This window comes from Chrysochloris asiatica, unplaced genomic scaffold (assembly GCF_000296735.1).
Source record: "Chrysochloris asiatica unplaced genomic scaffold, ChrAsi1.0 scaffold00147, whole genome shotgun sequence".
In the NCBI taxonomy this organism is placed as follows: domain Eukaryota; kingdom Metazoa; phylum Chordata; class Mammalia; order Afrosoricida; family Chrysochloridae; genus Chrysochloris; species Chrysochloris asiatica.
The window spans coordinates 4,736,026-4,752,539 of NW_006408665.1; positions in this window are offsets into that span (position 1 = coordinate 4,736,026).

The window sequence follows — 16,514 nt, forward strand, 5'->3', positions numbered from 1 at the left end:
AAATGTTTTGACAAACTGCTCCAGTGCTGTAAGCACTCACTAATCTATGCCAAGAAAATTTGAAGATCAACTGACTGAGAATATCTGGAATATTTGTGTTTATTCCAAAGAATGGTGACCCAATTAAATGTGGAAATTATCAAACAATATTATTAATATCACATGCAAATAAATTTTTTCTGAAGATAATTAAAAAATGGTTGTAACAGTGCATTGTCAGGGAGCTGCCAGAAATTCAAGCTAGTTACAGAAGAGGGATGTTGAAACTAGGTATATCACTTTTGATGTCAGATAGAACTTAGCTGAACAATGGGTATCAGAAAGATGTTGTATTTTATTGGCTATGCAAAGGAATTTAACTGTGCGGATCATAACAAACTATGGATAACATTGTGAAGAATGGAAATTGTAGGACACTTAATTGTGGTAATGAGGAGCCTGTACATTGACCAAGAGGCAGATGTTCAAACAGAACAAGTGGATATTCAACGACTTAAAATCAGGAATGCTGTCCATCAGGGTTGTATTCTTTCACCATACTTGTTCAATTAGTATCCTGAGCAAATAATTTGAGATGGCTAAGCAAATTGAAGAATAATGTGGCATCTGGATTGGAGGAAGTCTGTTTCATATGCAGATGACACAACCTTGCTTGTTGAACGGGAAGAACGCTTGAAATACTTACTGATGAAGATCAAAGAATAGAGCCTTCAGTGTGGATTGCAACTCATAGGCAAATTAATAAATAACATCATGTTAAATGGAGAAAAGTTTGACATGGTCAAGGATTTCATTTTACTTGCATCCATAGTCAATGTCCATGAAAGCAGCTGTTAAGAACTCAAATGGCACGTTGCACTGGTCTGCTGCACAAGGTCTCTTTAAAATGTTTAAGAGCAAGGATGTCACATTGAGCAATAAGGTGTGCCTGGCCCAAGCTATCAAATTTTCAGTCCCCTTATATGCATGTGAAAGCTGAACAGTGAATAAGGAAGAGTTCAGAAGAATTTATGCATTTGAATTATGGTGTTGGTGAAGAATATTGAAAGTACCATGGACTGCCAGAAGAGCAATCAAATCTATCTTGGAAGAAGTACAGCCAGAATGTTTCTTAGAATGAGGATGATGAGACTTCATTTCACCTACTTTGGACATGTTATCAGGAGGGGTCAGTCCCTGTAATATGAATATTATGGTTGGCAAAGTAGAGAGTCAATGAAAAAGAGAAAAACCCCAGTAGTGGTTGCAACTATGGTTTTAGGCATATAATTGTAAGGATGATGATGCAGAACCAGACATTGTTTCATTCTGTCAAACATAGGGTCGCTATGATTTGAAACAGACTTAATGGCTCCTAACAAGAACTAACAACAACTTTGAAATAAATTCATTTGTCAGTCACAAAAATTATAATAAAAGCGGCTTGAAAAAATAAGAGAACACAAAAGGAGGGCTATGTATTGGTCATGGTTTTTAACTGTAGAAAACTAACTTTGCTATTGCTTGTTTTATAAATAAGCACTTTTAAAAAGAATTTTTCAGATAAAATTTACATAACAAAATTAACCATTTTTAAATGAACAATTCAGTAGTACTTAGTATATTCACAGTGTTGTGCACCCACCCCTTTTTCCGAAGTATTTTCACCCCTCAAATTAAACTATCTCACTCATTAAGCAGTTTCTCTGTATTTTCCCCCTATCAACTACCAACACAAACAATTTGTCTATTCTGGACATTTCATATAAATGGAATCAAACAATATATGACACTTTGTGTTTAACTTCTTCCACTTAGCATAATGTCTTGGTATCACTAAGCAATTTATTAAAGGATATGAGAAAAGTACAAAATAATTGGAAAGGCTATAAGAAAAGAGGCTGAGCCTCTGGTAGAAACTTCCAGAGTCATGTTTCTGGGCAGATGTTCTCTGCCTTGCCACTGCAAATTCATAATATACTGCTTCTGATGCCACTTGCTAATGAGATAACTCACATCTTATCTGTTCCTTTATGGAGTGATATTCTAACTTCTGTAGTAGTGCTATAGGACAAGCACTAGACTGCTAACCACAAGGTCGGCTATTCAAACCCACCAGCTGCTCCTCAGAAACCCTATCTATATAGGGTCACTATAAGTCAGAACTGACTTTACAACACTTCAACTATAACAACAAATTCCAACTCAGAAATGAAGTTATGTTTCTTTCTTCTTGAGGCAAAAGAAATTGAGAGAAGTAGTTTTGTTTCTATATTGGCAAGGCAGGATTCACAATGTAGGGAGCTATCAAAATGAAGAGGAAGAGTTCAAATATATTGGGCAATCACAAATGACAGATGTCCATTTAAAAGTGGCTTAAAGGCATCGGTTGCCAATATTTTCATTTCTTTGTGATTTCTCTTGGTTTGGACCTCCTTTGTGTGCTCATGTTTCTTCCAGATGGTTTTACTAGATGGCTTTAAAAAACACTTTGCTTGAAAGTCTACTTGGTGTCAGACGCACAGTTGTAGGGGATGACCTTTGCCCAACAGGGAGTCAAGAGAGTGCTTCCCCAAGTAACTTCTAAGGAAGATCAAGGACTTCCCCACCCCCGAAATTCTTCTTAAATTATACATGGTTCTGAATTTGGTCATAAGCCCTTTTCTAAAACAATTACTCTAGCAAGAAGGTACCTCATAGCAATTGACTCAACCCCTAGTCATGGTGACATTACAGGCCAGACCCAAACTGTCCATTGAATAATGTGTGGCGCTGTGGGCTAATGCGTCAGACTGCAAAGTCATTTGAACTGCAAGCTCAGTGGTTCAAGCTCACCAGCTGCTCCTTGGAAACCCTATACAGGGATGCTACTTGGAATGGACTCGACGGCACTTAACAACAACAACAATAACAACAACAACGATCTTTATAGAAGCAGTCTTGGTGTGGCACTGTGGGCTAATGTGCTGGACTGCAAAGTCAATAGGAACTGCAAGTTCGGAGGTTCAGGCTCACCAGCTGCTCCACAGAAACCCTATACAAGGTCACTATAGGTTGGAACTGTCTCGATGGCACTTAACAACAACAATCTTTATAGAAGCAGTTTGCCTCATCTTTCTCTCAGAGAATAACTAGTGGGGTCTGAGCTGCTGATCGTTTTGCTAACAGCTGAGTACTTAACCATTGCACCACCAAGCCTCCTAGACAGGAAGATAGATGGTTTTGTTGTTATTAAGTGCCTTTGAGTCAGTTCTGTTTTATAGTCAACCCTGTATAGGGTTTCTGAGGAGCAGCTGGTGGGTTTTAACTTCTGACCTTGTAGTTTGTAGCTCAGTGCTGATTCTACATCGCCACACCATGAGTCCATTGTTGTTGTTAGTTGTCAAGTGTGTTGAGTTGGTTCCGATTCATAGTGACCCTGTATAGGGTTTCTGAGGAGCGGCTGGTGAGTTTGAACCATTGACCTTGCGGTTCATACCAACCTTGTAGTCCAGTGCATTATCCTATAGCACTACACCAGGACTCCCCAGGAGTCCATAGGAGATGCTAATTGGTTTGGGCCATCCTTGGACATAGGGGAAGTCAATTTTTCTTGTAGCACAGAAGCTGTGGAAGCAGCAAGACGAAGAAAGCAACAGGGTGGAAATAAATGCTGTTTTAGAAGTCCTGGTGGCACAGTGGTAAAGCATTTGACTGCTAACTGAAGCATCAGTGGTTCAAACTCACCCTTTGTTCCATGTGGCAGTCTGCATCCATAAAGTCTACAGACTTCAAAACCTTATGAGCAGTTCTGCTCTTCCTTACAATATCACTTTTATCAGAAGCATCTCAAATGAAATAGTTTTTAGTTTGGGTGATATCAAGTAGATTCTGGCTCATAGTGAGCAAATCTGTAAGGCAGAGTAGAACTGCCTCATAGGCGTTCTTGTCTGTATCTTTATGGAAGCAAGTATCCAGATCTTTTTCCTATGGAGCCGTTTGTTGGGTTCTAACTATCAATATTTTCTTTAGAAGTCAAGTGCTTAACAGGTGTACCATCAGGGCTGCTTTTTATTTTTTAATTTATTGTGTGAAAGTTTACATTGCAAATTAGATTCCCATTTAACAATTTTTGGACATACTGTTCCATAACATGGATTATATTTTTTTACAATATGTCAAACATGAGAATGTTTGACATATTGTGAGAAATATAATCCATGTTATTGTCCTTCCTTCCAAGACCTTATATCGTGTCCCAGTCAGAATAGTCAGCAGTGGTAAGTTGGCACCATCATTTTTCCCCCACTAAACGTTAGAACAATACATAGTGGAAATCATACTTTTCTATATATTTAATTATACAGCTACAAACTAAAAGTTTAATAATATTGTTATTTCACTGATAAGTAAACAAAATTATAGGCTACTTTTTGGCATGTTGTTGGACTTACATGCCATTGACTTGGTTCTGACTCATAGCAACCATGTACAGAGTTTCCAAGGAACTGGTAGTGGATTTGAACCACCAACCTTGTGGAAGTATTTTGATATATTTAATGATTATTTTAAAAATCATAATTGTTGAGTTAAAAGACATGATAATTTAAGCTTTATCTATGGATAAGTATTACATGAAGGGATCATCTAATATGCAGCCCTTTGTCCATCCAGAATTTAAATTACTATATCAAATATTAATTACTATATTAAATATTACTATATTAAATATCATTGTTGTTATTACCCTCTATATATTTTCCTGTTGGATTTTCTTAAAACAATTTTAAAGAGAAAATACCACATCTCTATTTGAGACTCTTTCTATCTCTGGTAGACACAGAATACCATTTTTAAGAACACACTAACTTTCTCCAATCTTGGCCAACTCTTACAATTTTAACTTTTGAATGACCAAAATAATAATCTTCAAAATTCATATTTATCACTTAAGTCATCTAATTTTTAAAGAAACTAAACACTTTCGCCTACAAAAATCTTTACAATAGTACACTGAATTTTGTATTCTTTTCATCTTTATATATCCTTTCCAACCCACATTTTGCTATTATGTTAGCACAATATGCAGGAAATTAATTTTTAATTTTTTTCTCAAACCATGTAAGTAAGTATAGTCAAGAAAACTCCGTTATCCACCTTGAAGGAACAAATAAATAAATGAGTTATAGCTTTTAAAAATATGTATCAAAGGAATTTTTCAGTCAATTCATAAAGAGCATTTCCTTAGGAAAAACCAAAATAGATGCCAGTGATGGTTAAGTAACAAAGACTCTTACATCTTGAAATTTTTCTCAATTTTTAAAATTATTGTGCCCTTATATGGATTCTTGTTTTCACAACTCTTATTTCTTCACCCCTGCTTCCCTTCATCCCCTTGGAATACTAAAACAGTTTCTTATGGAAGTAAAGGCCTACAGTTTTAAATTTCCCATCTTTAAACTATATTAGGCAATTTATGGGGTCAATTTTTGAAGCCAAATTCAATAGTACATTTAAGATTCTTGGATGCAAAGGTCCTTTTTAAATAAGACAATTTTCCTCTTCAAATGGAGAGTGGTTCCCTGCTCACTGTAAAGGGAATTTGAAACTATTATGTTAAAACGTGTTCTTTTAAAATAACTTTTTTCTTAAAAATGTACTTTCCCCCCCTTTTTGAATATATAAAGTAAAAAAAATACTTTTTCTATATTCATATCACTACATTTTAAGTGATTTTATCCTTCACAATTTTGAAATTTCATTTCTCTTAATGTTTCAACAACAACATAATTCTGACTACATTTAGTTTTCACTAGATTTATTTGTGTATTTTCAATGAAAAAAAAAATGGTCTTGAGGCATTGGTTTTATTTCATGTAATGATGTTTTATAATGATCTTGAAATTGATGTAGAAACACACCATCATAGATTTCCCTAGAGTTACAACTTAGTGCTTCTCTACTTGTCTCTTCCAGCTAAAATTTTATTTTATAGAATTCTCATTTTCTTGACTCTTCATTTCTATGACCTAGTTTCAAATTCACTTTTCCCCCAAACTTAGCTATCTTAAAAAGTTTTCTTAGCAAACCATACTCCATCATTGTTGCCATCTTTATACATTGTTGTTGGTAAATGCCATCAAGTAGGTTCCAACTCATAGTGGCCCTGTATAGGGTTTCCAAAGCTTTAAATCCTTGGGGGAGCAGCAAACATTATCTTTCTCCCATGGAGTGGCTGGTGGGCTCAAACTTCCGATTTTGTGGTTTCCAGTCCAGGGCTTATGGTATGGAGCCACTGTGCCCTCCCCCATCTTTATATAGATATATTTTTATGTAGAATAAGTTTTTTCTCTATTCCTATCTCAGAAACCATATACTCCCTTTTATAGCTTCTAAAATAAAAGTCAAATGTCTTTGAGTATATTCAAGATATTGACTATCCTGTCTTACCCACTTTAATGGAACACCTTTATGGTAGATCTCTATGATGGTGGTGTTGGTGTGCCTTGGAGCTGTTTCTGACTCATAGCAACCCTGCACAGAGTTTCCGAGGCTGTAAATCTTACCGGAAGCAGAAAGCCTCATCTTTTTCCCATGGGTCAGCTGGTAGTTTCAAACTTCTGATGCTGAGGTTAGCAGCCCGACTCATAACCACAGTCACACTAATATCATCCCATTTCCAGACTCTGTATGTACCATGTTATCTAGAATATCACTTACTTTTTTTTCCAGTAAAATACTTCTAAAGCCTTATCTTTTCTATATTATGTTTGTAGATGAATTTTTCTACTACATATTTTCTAACTACCCTAAATATATAGACATGAAAGTTTTCTATAGGACTCTAATTTGTTTATACTTGCTTAAAGGTTACTTCTTACATGTTTTTATTTATGTCTTTTTATTCCTGGTGAAGTGCTGTAGGATAAGCATTGGACAGAGGGTTGGTTTGAACCTAAAGGTCAGCAGTTCAAACTTACCAGCTATTCCTTGGAAACCCTATATGGAGTCACTGTGAGTTATAGCCGACTTGACAACACTTAAAAACAATATTTTTAAAAATATTTGTCTTTGTATCCTGGTGTGGTGCTGTGGGATAATGCACTGGCCTGTAAGGTCGGTTTGAACCACAAGGTCGGATCCTTGGAAATCCTATACAGGGTTACCATGAGTTGGAATTGACTCAACAGTACTTAACAACAACAGCAACATTTTACCATAAATGTGGACCAACTAATGTACTTATAACCTAATGTGTTGTTTTTTTAATTTCTGGAAGGGAGTTCATTTATTATTTTGGGCTAATGTCTTTATATTTAAAGAAAAGCAAGCAGATACTCTTTTTCTCATGGTATCATTTATTGCAAACTCCTGATGTGGCACTGTAGGACTACTAAGTTGGTGGTTCAAGCCCAGCAGCAGCTCCTTGGAAACTCTATTGTTGTTGTTGTTGTTGTTAAGTGCCGTCGAGTCAGTTCCGACCCATAGCGACCCTGTACAGGGTTTCCGAAGGTGTAAATCTTTACGGGAGTAGAAAGCCTCATCTTTCTCCCGCGGAGCAGCTGGTAGTTTCGAACCGCTGACCTTAAGGTTCGCAGCCCAATTCGTAACCACTACGCTACCAGAGCTCCTTTGGAAACTCTATACAGAGTCGCTATGAGTCGGAACTGACTTGACAGCATTTAACAATAATAATATCATGTGCTGTATTCTCTGACTGTTCTCTAAATTGCATTAGTTATTTCAGTAACTTATCTAGACAAATGTAAAAACTGCGGTAATAAATTGGAACTCTAATTTTTAAAAAAGGTGGAAAAGTGGAGTAAACAAGCCCTTGGGAATCACATGAAAAAAGGTCTATAATTTCCGCTGGAGTCACATGAGAAAGGGCTATGATTTAGAATAAAGAGTCTGATAGAATGATTGATGAGGCAACTGTGATCTGTCTTAAATATATTTACACTTTTGTGAAATGTAAGCTTGGATCACGTAGAGTTCATAAATTAAATAGCAAAAGAAGATTCCAAGATGAAATCATCTTATTACATTGGAATGCTTAATTTGTCAACTTCAAAATCTCAGAATACTGTCTTTTTATTTTCAGAATCCATTTGCTTATTTTGGTGTTCTGCCCAATGAAAGATATCTCAGGAGATCATAATTTTGCAAGTGGATGCAAACATATGAAGCAACTTGATGGTTTGGAGTTTATATTTAAACAAGTTTATATTATCCTGCTTTAATTATTTTACCCATAGTGCAGACAAGTCATATTTTTGTTAAAAAAAAAAATTAAAGCTAGTCTCTCAGAAGCACAGAAAACAGAACTACAGAGTCACATGGATCTATAGAATCAACCCTGCTAATTCCATACAGATGTGCTAGTGCATTCCTGTAAATTTTCAGACTGAAAAGGAAATGTTAGTTACACCCTTCCCCTTTGCAGCCTAGGGTAAAATATTTCACATATTGTACATATGTTTTACTAACAGAAAAAAGACAAAAAAATAAGAAATGATCACTTTGGCCCTAGTATTTTACCATATATATATAAAAGAACATGTGTACTTAAAATCTAGCACACAATTTTTTGCATGCATCAATTCCTACAATTCAAAGGATAAAAAAAACCTCCATAATTCACATTTTTAAATCATAATTGAGTGGGAAACAATTTTTTAAAGAAATTTCATATCCATTGTTGTTGTTACATGTTGTTGGGTTGATTCTTACTACGAATGGCCCCACACAACAGAAAAGAACTGCTCTACACAGTATATAGAGTCCTGGTGTGGTGCTGTAAGGTCAGTTTGAACCACAAGGTCGGTGGTTCAAATTCACAAGCTGTTTCTGATAAACCCTATATAGGGTCACTATGAGTCAGAACTGACTTGAAGCACTTAACAACAAAAACCTAGAGTTTTCTAAGATCTAAGTTTTACAGGTGCAGATGACCAGATCTTTCTCTTATGGGGCTGCTGGATGTGTTCAAACCACTATCCTTTAGATTAGCTACCAAGCAATTACCTATTGCACCACCTCATTGTTGACATACCAAATAATGGAATTGTCATATGATTATGATTACTACTGGAGAATGGATGTTAACAAGAGTAAAGATATCACCATATGAAATTGTGCAGTAAGTCAGAAAGCACCCGTCATTACCAGGAATCATTGACTAGTCTCTGTATTCTCCAGACCAATGTATGCAAAATGTAATGGACCAGTAGACCAATAACTTGGCTAGGTATCTTGGCACCATCATGTTTTAATTTTGAAGGGATATTTAGAAGTAATCTAGTCTAGAAGAGACAAATACATAAAATGAATACTGTTCATTGCCTTTGCATGGTCTTTTTTTCTCACAGATGATGAACTTGACTATAGAATGTTTCTTAGTACACGATGCTGGGCAACCATTACTATCCAAATAGAAATTTCTATGCTGGAAATGACATTAAAGAAGAATAACATCATACTCATCATAAAAAAGAATTTTTCAAGATCTTCCCTGAAGTACAATGCTGCCATTGATAGGATAATACTCATATGCCTACAATGAAAACCAGATAATACAACTATTATTCAAATTTACACATCAATCTTTAATACCAAAGGTGAAAAAATGGAAAATTTGTATAAACTTCTGCAGTCTGAAATTAATTAAGCATGCAATCAAGATGCATTCATAGTTACTGGGATTGGAATGCCAAAGTTGGAAGCAAAGAAGAAGGTTCTTTAGTTGGAAAACATGGCCTTGGTGACAGAAATGACATTGGAGATTGCATAAAAGAATTTTTCAAGACAATTGCCTTCCTTATTGCAAATACCTATTTTCAACAACATAAGCAGCAACTGTATGTGTAGACCTCACAAGATGGAATATACAGGAATCAAATTGACTACATATGTGGGAAGAGACATTGGAGAACCTCAATATCATCAGCCAGAGCTAGACCAACTACAGAGTAGACCATTACATTTGAGTTCAAGCTGAAGCTGAAGAAAAGTAAAACAAGTCTTTGTTGTTTTTTGTTGTTGTTAGGTGTCATTGAGTTGGTACTGACTCATAGCTACTTTATGCACATTGGAATGAAACACTGCCTGATCCTGGGCCAACCTTATTACTGTTACCAGGCTTGAGTCCATCAAAGCAAAAATACAACCTTGAGTACATCCCACCTGAATTTACAGATAACCTCCAGAATAGATTTGATGCATTGAACTCTAATGACTGAAGACAAGTAGTTGGAAACACCAAGAATATAATACATGAAGAAAATAAAAATTCATTAAAAGTAAGGAAAGAAAAGACCAAAATAGATGTTATAAGAGACTATAAAACTTGCTATTGAGCGCAGGGTAGATCAAGTAACAGGAATAAACGATGAGGTAAATGAGCTGAACAGAAGATTTCAAAGAGCAGCTCTAGAAGGATAAAGTATTACAATGTGCAAAGACTGAGATTTAGAAAAGCAAAAAGGAAGAATATGTTTGTCATTTCTCAAACTGAAAGAATTGACAAAAAATTTAATCCTCAAGTTGTAATATTGAAGCAAAATCTTGAAAGACAAAAGAAATATCAAAAGAAGATGAAGGAAACATACAGTATCACTATACCAAAATGAAATTATCTATATTGAACTGTTTCAAGTGGTAACATATAATTAAGAACTGATGGTATGGAAGGAAGAGGTCCAAACTGCATTGAAGGCATTGGAGAAAACCTGGCTTCAGAAATTGACAGGATTCCAAGTGAGATGTTTCAACAAATGTATACAATGCTGGAATCACTCAGTTGTCTATGTCAAGAAATTTAGAAAAGAGCTACTTGACCAACTGGATGAAAGAGATGCATGTTTCTGACCATTTCAAAGAAATGTGATCCAACAGAATATGGAATTTTCATCTAACAATATCATTAATATCACATACAAATAAAATATTGCTGAAGATAATTAAAAAATGAATGCAGCAGTACATCCATAGGGAAATGCCAGAAATTGAAACTACATTAAGAAGATGGCAACTTAGAATGAAGAATATCATTACTGATGTCAGATGGATCTTGGCTGAAAACAGAGAATACTAAAATTACGTTTACTTGTGTTCTACTGATTATGCAAAGACATTCGACTATTTATTGTTGTTGTCAAGTCCTGCTGAGTCAGTTTCTACTCATAGAGACCTTCTATGGAATTTCTGAAGCCTTATGTTTCTCCCTTGAAGTAGCTGGTAGGTTCAAACCACTTACCTTGTGGCCCACAGTCCAGTGCTTAACTGATGGAGTTACTCCACTCCCATTTGACTGTGTGGGTCATGGCAAATTATGGATAACTTTATGAGGAATAGGAGTTCCAAAACACTTAATTGTGCTCGTAAACAACCTTCACATAGATCAACAGGCAGTTATTTCAACAGAACAAGGGGACTCTGTGTGGCTTAAAACCAGGAAAGGTTTCAATAATGTATCTTTCACTATACTTTTTCAATCTGTATGTTAAGTAAATAATCTGAAAAGCTAGACTATATGAAAAGGAGCATGGCATTGGGATTTGGAGAAGATTTATTAACAACCTGACATATACAGATGCTACAGTCTTGTTGTTGAAAAACAAAGGACTTGAAGAACTTACTGATGAAGATCCAAAACTATACATAGCTTTCAGTATAAATGGTATTGCAACATAAGGAAAACAACTAGACCAAAACCAAAATGCAACATCATGATAAATGGAAAAACAATAGAAATTGTTAAGTATTCATTTCACTTGGATCCACAATCAATGGAAGCAGCAATTGATAAATCAAATGACATATTGTACTGGACAAATCTGCTGCAAAACACCTCTTTAAAGTCCTGGTGTGGTGCTTTGGGATAAAGCACTAGTCAAGCAAGGTTTGTTTGAAGCATAAGGTTAGAGGTTCAAACTCTATGAGTTGGAACAGAGTCAGTGACACTTTATACCAAGCAACAACAACAAAGTACTAAAAAGGAAAAATGCCACCTTGAAGACTAAGATGGGCCTAACCCAAGTCAAATATTTTCAACTACCTCATTTGCTTGCTTGTGAAAACTGGACAATGGATAAAGAAGACCAAAGAAGAATTGATGCATTTGAATTATGGTGTGTTGGCTAAGAATATTGAATATACCTTGGACTGATAAAAGAATGAACAAATCTGTTTTGAAAGAAGTACAGCCAGAATACTCCTTAGAAGTGAGGACTGCGAGAAGTCACCTCATGTACTTTGACATGATACCAGGAGGGACCAGTCTCTGGAAAAGGATATCATATTTGATAAAGTGAAGGGTCATCGAAAAACAGAGAGACTCTCTGTGAAATAGATTGACACAATGGCTGCAACAGTGGTATAAAGCATAGCAAAGAATGTGATAGTGACACAGGATGGGGCATTGTTGTGTTTTCCTAACAACACACCTAACAACAACAACAGTTTGGCACCTAACAACAACACCACCATGTTTCTTTTGAGGAAACTGAGACTCACAAAATCACTTGGCTAGCAAACAGAAGAATAGACTCTATCTCTGAAATCCTGAAGACCCATATTCCAATAGTTCTCCATTAGTAGGACATAGGATTTTTACTAATTAGCATTTACTAATTAAACCAACCAGCTTTTCCTTAGAAACCCTATATAAGGACCAACTCATTAGTACTAAAAACTTAACAACAATTAACTAATTAGCTGGAAAGCTTTGCTAGCCTTTGCCAAGAAATTTGGAAGACAGCTACCTGACCAACCAACTAAAATAAATCCATATTTGTTCCCATTCCAAAGAAAAGTGACCCAATAGAATGGGGACATTATTGAACAACATCATTGGTATCACACACAAGTAAAATTTTGCTGAAGATAATTCAAAAGTGCTTGCAGCAGTATATCAACAAGAAGCTGCCAGAAATCTAAGTTAAATTCAGAAGCTGACAAAAAGGACATCGTTGCTGATGTCAGATGGATCTTCGCTGAAAGTAATACCAGAGGTTTACTTGTGCTTTATTGATTATGCAAAGACATTCGACTGTTGATCACAACACACTAATATTTGTTAATATTGTGAAGAATGGGTATTACACAACATTTAATTGTGCTTATAAGGAACCTGAAATAGACCAAAGGCAGTTGTTCAAACATAAAAGGGGGATTTAAAAGCAGGAAATGTGTGCAGCAGGTTTGTAACCTTTCATCATACTTAATCTGTATGGTGAGCAAATAATCCAAGAAGATGGACTACATGAGATAGAAGGCATCATCAGGATTGGAAAAATACTCATTGACAGCTTGCTATATATAGATAACACAACCTTGCTGGAAACTTACTAGTGAAGAACAAAGAATAAAGCCTTCAGTATAGATTACAACTCAATGTAAAGAAAAGGAAAATCCTTACAACTGGGCCAATAAACATTAGGGTAAATAGAGAAAAATATTTAAGCTATTCAAGATTTCATTTTATTTGGATCCACAATCAATTCTGACAGAAGTTGTTGTTGTTGTTGTTGTTGTTATGTGCTGTGGAGTCGATCCTGACTCATAGCAACCTTGCATAGGGTTTCCGAGGCTATAAATCTTTATGGGAGCAGAAAGCCTTGTTTTCTCCCACAGCACAGCTGGTAGTTTCGAACTGCTGACCTTGAGGCTCGCAGCCCAGTTCGTAACCACTACATTACCAGAGCAGTAGTAGTAAAGAAATCAGTCGTCTTATTATTCATTGGACATATCTGCTGCCTAAGACTTCTTAAAAGTTAAAGAGTAAAGATATAATTTTAAGGACTAAGGTGCACTTTACCGAAGACATGATATTTTCAATCACCTCATATGCATATGAAAACTATACAATAAGTAAGGAAGACCAGAGAATAACTGACTTGTTTCAATTACGGTGTTGGTGAAGAATACTGAAAGTATGATGGACTGGTAGAAGAATGAACAAATCTGTCTTGGAAGAAAGAAGTGCAGTCCTAATGCCTCTTTAGGAGAAAGGAGGGTAAGATTTCAGCTCACATACATTGAACATGTTAGGGGGGACCAGTCCTTGGAAAATGAAATTATGCTTAGTAAAGGATCAGCTAGAAAGAGGAAGACTCTCAATGAGATGGATTGATACAGTGGCTTCTGAAACATAACAACCATCATTAGGATGGCACAAGACCAAGTAGTGTTTTGTTTTGTTACACATAGGGTTGCTGTAAATCTGAAATGACTCAGTGGTACCTAATAATAGCAACAATTTTCTTTTGAGGAAATGGCGACTCAGAAAGTGTCATTGAATTGGTTCTGACCCATAGCAACCCTGTATAGGGTTTCCAAGGAGCGGCTGGTGAGCTTGAACCACCGACATTGTGGTTCAAATGAGTTTCCAGTCTGGTGCATAAGCCCAAAGCACTACACTAGGACTTCTCAGAAAGGGTAAGACATGTCAAAAATCCCTTAGGAAGTAAGCAGCAAGAATAGAATCTGTATCTCTGAATTTAGCCATGAAAATCCATATTCAAATTGTTCTCCATTAGTAGTACATGGTATCTTCCTATTAATAATTTACTAATTAATTAATATCTAAAGGAAATTGAGATTTGACAACTTGCAGTAAAATACTCTGCTGTAGGGCTAGCCATCAGGTTAGCTTTCAGATCATGAATAGGAGGGTCCTTCAAGGGTAGTTCTCAAGGAGGGCAATGCCTGGGAAGAGAAATGATTCAGGGTAAAACATTTTAGGCATATGTTACTGAAGTGGCAACCTTTAGAAGGGGAGAAATGGAAGGGAATTTACAGTTTTTAGGACCTGAATAAGTGTCTGTGTCTATACCATAATGTTTAAAGACAATGCAGCCAAATCTGGGTGAGATACTAGTTTGTATGATGTAGTTTTTGAAAGCTTGTTAACCTAAAGCAGAGATTTACTTTTGATATATAAGTTTAGAATTGAGAGACATTGACATCTAAGAAGATGCAGGTTAGTGTGGGTACCATTGATGACCAAACATTGCTTCTACACTGAGGCAGATGTCATAGTCAACAGAATTCTCAGTTACTGATAGTTGTCTAGTCCTGGTGTGGTGCTGTGGGTTAAGGTGTCAGACTGCAAAGCCATTTAAACTGCAAGGTTGGCGGTTCAAGCTCACCAACTGCTCCTGGGAAACCCTATACAGGGTTTCTATGAGTCAGAATTGACTCAACGGCACTTAATAACAACAACAGTAAACTCCAGGAGCCAGAGACCCTGGAAGAATGATTCAGCAACCTGAATTGTGAGCATTCTGAGCAAGATGTTGGCAGAGATTTTGAATGATGTTCATCCTCACTGCCAGTCAAGTGAGGACCAGATCTCTGATGTATTAAACCCTTGATGTTCATAAATAAGATACACTTAGAGTATGCCTGTATAGATAGAACATATTCTCAATAAGTTGAATCTTGCTCTAGACTTTTGGACTTCTTATTTTTTTACTATTTGTCTATATTATGACAAGAAGTTAGGGTGTTAGGGTCTATGCTTTGTCTGACATACTACACTGATGTTTCTGCATTTACCATCTGTCTAGATTTACAGGAGTTAGAGATCTGGAGGAAAGGTGCTCCCTTGATTCTGTTTATATACACTAGTTGGAAATATGGGGAGACACTAATTGTTCAGGTGGAAAAGTATAATAAAGAACCTGGCTTAAATCTCTGCCTTTTGCTTTCTCTCCATTGAATCCAGATGTTATCACATGTATCTAAATGGCAGGAATAAGTTCCCCAGTCTTATTTATTGAAAGGCTTGGGTGGAAGGTAGAGTCAGACAGCAGAATAAACAGAAGTTCAGAACTAGTCATGTATTCCACCTTATAAGAGAACAGGGGAGTGAACTATGAGGGGAGAGACAGTAGGTGCCACTGGAAAATATTACGTTTTTTTTTTTGTTTTGTTTTTTGTTTTTTGTATAGACTAATCAAGAGGAAACTATAATAGAATGCATTGAGTGGTCCCAGAACAAGATTTGGGAGACACAATGGTTGAAATTAAACTATTAACCAAGTTTTATTTTGATAAACCTTCTAGATGAAATTTTTGTTGTATATGCAGTTTGGGGTCAATATATACATCTCCCTCTGGAAGAAAGTATAGGGGAAGAGTGGGAGAGGGAATAGGTTAAAGAGAGAAACAGAGATGTAACAGGTATTTTGGACAGTATAATTTTGGAAATATTGTACAAAGAAAAATTTAAAAAATATTTCTACAAAATCGTTGTTGTTGTTAGGTGCCATCAAGATGGTACTGGCTAACAGTGATCCTATACACAACAAAACTATACACTGCCTCATCCTGTGCCAACCTCACAATCAATACTATGTTTGAGCCTATTGCTGCTAACACTGTGCTAATCCATCTCATTGGGAGTCTTCCTCTTTTCATTGGACACTCCACTTTACCAATCATGATGTCCTTCTCCAGGGATGGGTCACTCCTGACAATATATCCAAAGTATGACAGATGGAGTCTGGCCATCCTGGCTTCCAAGGAGCATTCTGGCTGTACTTCTTCCA